Raw genomic sequence first — 6000 nt, 5'->3', positions numbered from 1 at the left:
AAGCTTCATCTTCTATTTTAATATGAGGACAATAAAATCTCGAGGTTACATTCACTTCTAAAAATAAGCAAGTAAGTGACAAACTGAGGAAGATGTTTGCAACTTACAGCACAGGGTATGGATATCCCTAGTATTTAAAACACTCCCCATAATGGAGAAGAAAATGATCAAGTACCTAATACAAAAACTGGCAAAAGACAGGAAGAGAGAGCACAGAAAAATAAATAAATAAAGATGCCTCTGAGGAGTGTGATTGTAATGCTTTCTCATTCGTAATTAGGGAAGCAGAAATCTTAAACTATATTCTGTAGACTTAATTTTCATACTAACACTAGTATTTCTATTTTTAAACCATTACCAGTATATTGTAGGATAAAGTGAGCAAGTAATTCTGTTAATGTCAGCAGGAACAAGGATTTTTGGGCTTCAGGGGAAAAAAAAGTTCAAGAAGTAAAAAACAAACAAACACACACACACACAAACTTACATCTTAAAATTGCATTAGAAATATTAATGTAAAACTCTTTTATCTCCCTTGTTTAAAAATACATATTGACTATTTTTACCTACTGTGTGCCTGGAAGTGGTGGCAAGTCTGGAGCCCTGAGCACCCCTAGAACCCAGAATGCAATCTCTGATTCCCATTCCCTCTGAAAACGAAGGGGAGTTCTTAGGGAAAACAGCTGAACTCAAGTCCACCACAGATCATAACTTTTTTGACCTAGCCAGTGACTGGCAATTTTTCTGTCCTGAGTAATTATACTTCACAAATGCATGAAGAATGTTAGAATTAGAAATTCATCATTTTACAAGGTCTAATGAAAAAATTTTTTGAAGCTACTGTCACAAATGTACATGAACAGTATTGGGAGAAAAGCTGAAGCGGTCAGTGATCATTCAGCATTACCAAACGTGAGGAAACCAGATATTCTATGCCTCCAACTGAGACTCAGATACACATCTATGAAGTTTAGAAAAAAGAAAATTTACTGTGGTCTAGCAAGCCTTAGAGAGAGTCCCTTCTTCAGGAATGTAGAGCATGAGGGAATGAGGAAGATTATGCCACAAGAAGCAAGTCCAGCATATAGGAGATTCTACAGGACAACTGGGCTGATTTCTTCAAGTCAATAGCACATGAGAAAGAAAAGGAAGGAAGGAAGGACTATTCCAGACTAAATATTTAAGAAGATGCTTAAGAGACACAGTAACCATAGGCAATGAGTGGACCTTATATAGTAAGAGCAACTCAAAATACACATTTTTTATACCACTGAGGAAATTTTAACATGAAGTGAATATTATATTAGAGAATTATCATTAACTTTGTTAGGTATATTAATGGTATTGTGGCTCTGTGAGAGAACAGATTTTATTTTATTTTATTTAAAGATTTTATTTATTTATTTGACAGAGCGAGATCACAAGTAGGCAGAGAGGCAGGCAGAGAAAGAGGAGGAAGCAGGCTCCCCGCCAAGCAGAGAGCCTGATGCGGAGCTCGATCCCAGGACCCTGAGATCATAACCTGAGCCAAAGGCAGAGGCTCAACCCACTGAGCCGCCCAGGTGCCCCGAGAGAACAGATTTTAAAAAATAAAGATATACAGAAATGGATTAAAACAATAGATTGTAGTTATTGTCAGTGCTAAATATTGTCACCCTCATCACATCGTTTTGAATGAATTAAAATTTTAAAATGTTTTAAATTATGTGCTAATAACTAATACAAATATCATTCTTTTATAATGTATTTATTTATACTGACTCAATTTCTAGCTAATCTTGAGGTGGGGTACTTTATAGTTCTGAATAATTAGTTTACACGAGGCAGGAAACAGGTTTACAAGTAACTCTTGTTAGGATGTGAAGCATGATCCTTTTTTGTATCATATTACCATTAAATAATTCACCTCTAGTAACTCTTAAATTCATAAATCATTGTATAAGAATGAAAAACATTGCTCCATCTAAAAAAAGGGGCCATGGGGTATGCTCATCTTTAAACCAAAGCACACCAAAACAAAACAACCAAAAAACCAACCAAAAAATCCTGACAGTTTCCAATGGGTGGCATCAGAATCTTGGGATAACTGGAATAGTCCCCAAGAATCGTCAAAAGTGGTCTCTGTAGATGGCTGCACAGGATGGCACTTCATGAAACATCATTTCTCTGCTATGCTGCCCAGCACCTCTGGTGCTTCAAACATATTGTCTATCTCATCAAAAGGAGCTGGTTCTAAAGGTAAGAACTGAACAAGGGTCATTGCTGAGGAAACAGAGCAGATGGCCCATCTAGGACAGTCTGTCTTCACTTGAGGAGAGACCGCTCCAGTCCCAAGCAGACTGGTTGCTAATTAAAAGAGGTCCTGGCTAAGGGACACCTGTCCTTTCCTGCGACACAGAATCAGTGTGGCCTTTTTTCTCAGACTCTGCCTACTGCCCTGCTCCATCGCCACCCTCTCCAGAAAGGAAGAGGTCCCTCATGGCCAGTTCTGTGGGATAGTCCACAGATACTTACTGTGAGGCCTGGATTTCTCCCGAACATTTCATCCCGGTTCCAGGCTACACTGTATTTTCAGACCCTTTCTAGCTTCATCACTGACAAAGAAATGTGTCCATGCTTTGTAAAGAACTTCAAAGACACGAGTTAAACATAAGAGAACTGTTTGGACTTCCTTCTTCTACAGAAATGGGCTTTATTAACTATTCTTTCTAAACACATTTTAGGTGAATATAATCCATTTAAGTTTTCACAAAAACAGATGTAACAGATACGATGAACAGGCGTGTTTTAACTTTCAAGAAAGTTCAGGTTCCTGAGCCCTGGCGTTGTTTAAGGAAAGCAATAATAGGAGTCTGAAGATAACCATCAAGATCAAATGTCTAGAAATCTCGGGGGAATCAAAGTTTTCTCTTGTAAAGGAACTTAAAATATTCTGATCCTCTGTATAAAAATTTTTTAACTTTGTATTAAGAATTAGGTCTTTAACTTCTTTTCCCCGTACTTTGTAACAGCTTTCAACATGATCTCCCTGCCTCCAGCCTTAGATTCCCTGCACCTCAACTTCCACACACTTCCAGCATATCCTTGCTAAAACTCAGATCTGATTAGGTCACTGACTCTTCTGTTCCAGAATCCCTTCGTGGCTCGGGACTCATGCCTTCCAGTGGAATTCAAACACTTCCTTCATCTCCTTTACCCCCATATCCCATCTGTGTACCATCCTCCTGCCATTCTGCAGGGTTCCCCAGTCCCGAACCCTTGCATACCTTTGCTCTTACTCTTTCTTTGGTTGTATGCACTCCTTTCTTCCTTTCCATCCTGGCAAAATCCAACTCCTGTCAAAATCTAGTTTAAATGCCACCTTATCTGTGAAGCTTTTCTTGACTCATCCAGCTAGAATTAAATCACACTTTCTGGGTTCTTATACCTTAATGTAGAGTGAACAGATGGAAGGGAAAGCTTTAGAGCCAGAAAGATCTCATTTCCATTCCTGGTTCCTCTGCCCGCTGTGACCTTGGGCAAAACACTGAAGATCTCTGAGCCTCATATTTTTCATCTACGAAGTGGGTATAATAGTATTAACATATCAGGGTCCTATAAAAATGAACTGTGATTACATGTACAAAATGCTGTGCATAGGTCTTGGCTCCATTATAGTAAAAACTCAAAGGAAGGTATTTACTTTTATCATCACTTGCTCATTTACCACAATCTGACTGATATTATAGGTCATGGAATGCCTGCGTAACCCATGAGGTTTTCAGTCCCTAAAGGCAGCCCAGTGAGCTTCACATCGCTGTCCATGGTGCTGAGCACAAAACCTGACTCACCGATGCTGCCCGTGTATTGCTCATTGAGTAGAAGTCCACCAGCATCTGATGCAATGATTTCCTGAGCTTTGCTGAGAGAATGTCCACTGTATCACAACTGTTCACTCAAAGACACCAAAACATGAGTTACTTTAACCATATAAATATATATGGTGCTATAAATTGTTCTTTTTAGAACTTTGCACAGAATAATCCCTGAAAGAAGGTAGCAGGACAGGAACTATCTCTTGTCGCCTTCCTTTCATCCATAAGTGTAAAATTAAAATGACTTTGTAAGGCTTATAGAAAATAATATATCAATTCACCTCTGGCCTGTATTTCCACCAACATAGCTGCTGGAGGTAGTCTGGGCTGAAATTGCACTAAAACTCCTGAATGATTCAGTTCACTCAGTTCAATTACTATTTCAGCATGTGCTATGCCCCAGTTCATTGGGAAGGCAGCATGCAACAAGACAACACGAAAGGCTTTCTTTCTAGTTCAATTAAAGTAAACAATGACATGTGCCCTCTTGAAATCACAACTGAACAATAGCATTAAATCCACCCCAGATACCCAAATGGGAAAAGAATGCGTAATACAATTGTCTCAGCCTGACCAGTTCGTGTCTGTCCCTGGCCTTCAGTCCCCAGGAAAGGAACGCCTATCCTGCCACCAGAGTGAGCCTTCGGCCGTGTCACTGCCCAGCTACAATTCTTCCACAGTTGCCCATTTCTGGCCTGCAGCAAATAGTCCAAACCTTGAACCTGGCACAAAAGACTTTGGAAAAGTGAGACCAGACCTATTTCCCCAGTCTTGCTTCCTTTCCCCTCTTCATACTTCCTATGTGTGAGGGACAGGAAAATTATTTCCTTGGACTTCCAGTTTCAACTCCTAACAGAGTGAAGAGCCTTAAAGTCACCATTCCCATCCTTATAACAAGTAAAACCTGAAAAAAACTGAAAATTATTTTTCTTGGAATCATCAGAGAACTGAGGTACTACTCAGGGCAAGCTATAATGTGGAAAGGTGGAGAAACAGAAAAACATGACCAAGATCTTACCTGGAACAGAAGCCCACTGGAGCCATAAACCAGTAGGAATACTTAAATGGCAAGAGTTAAATGGTAATTTTGATGAGCTGCTGGAGAGGGAGAGTGGGCTAGCTGGAGAGGGAGAAATTCCTGAAGGCTGTAGTCTTGGGAGTTGGGGGACACACTTTCATGGGTTTTACCACTAAGAAACTCACCAGGTTCTCACGGTGAAGATCTAAGAAAGATCCCCTCAAGGGCCCTGGTTGGGGGAGGGAAAGAGTAATTATCGTGAAATATGAGCAGAGATTTCTTCATAAAAAAGGTCTGCACTCCAGGGGAAAGGGGTTTTTCAGAACTTTTCCCTACTGGGAAAGGGCATTCTCCCACTACAGCTTCCTCTAGCCTTCTGGTCTCATCTAAGAAGATGAAAACATAGTGAACAGGGGTCCAGATCTCAAGGAAATAGACTGGGAACACTGCAGCCAGGCAAAGAAGTAGAAGGTGGAGGCCTGGGGGAAAGCTATACTACTGGAAAGACACCAAAGTTACACCCCCAAGACTCAGGCTGTATAAAACAGTGATTTAATCAAAGAATTATATAGAGTGTTCCCCCCTAACATATCACCAGACCAAGACTCCAGGATAGTAACAATGGACTGCAGCTGAAAGAGCAGGAACTCCACAAGGAAAAGTACTTAGGAAAGTCCAAGGTCAAATAAGAAGACAAAAACACAGACACTAGAGAGATTTGAAACCTCTAGCACCTATAGCTAAAGCAAATATTAAACCCAACCAAATTCCTAGCCAGCTTACATAAATCCTTATACTAAATACCTATATACTATTTCTGATAAAATACATTTGGCTTTCAACAACACAACAGCAGCAAAAAATTAAGGCATCCAAGAGAAAAAAAAAAACAGTCTGAAGAAATTTAAAAAAAATCATCAGTTTTAATATGATATGCCTAGGGTATGTTTATGCATGCATGCACACACGCACATATGGGGGGACATGGTTTGCAATTATTTTGCTTTGTGTTCGTTGAACTTCCTGGACCTGTATATGTAAACTCTAGGGCAATAAACTATTATTTATTTAGATTTTATGCATTTATTTGACAGAAAGAGAGAGTGAGAGAGGGAACACAAGCACGGG

This window comes from Neovison vison, chromosome 9 (assembly GCF_020171115.1).
Source record: "Neovison vison isolate M4711 chromosome 9, ASM_NN_V1, whole genome shotgun sequence".
NCBI classification, from domain to species: Eukaryota; Metazoa; Chordata; class Mammalia; order Carnivora; family Mustelidae; genus Neogale; species Neogale vison.
The sequence above is the reverse complement of the archived record's forward strand: the minus strand, read 5'-3'. Positions refer to the sequence as shown.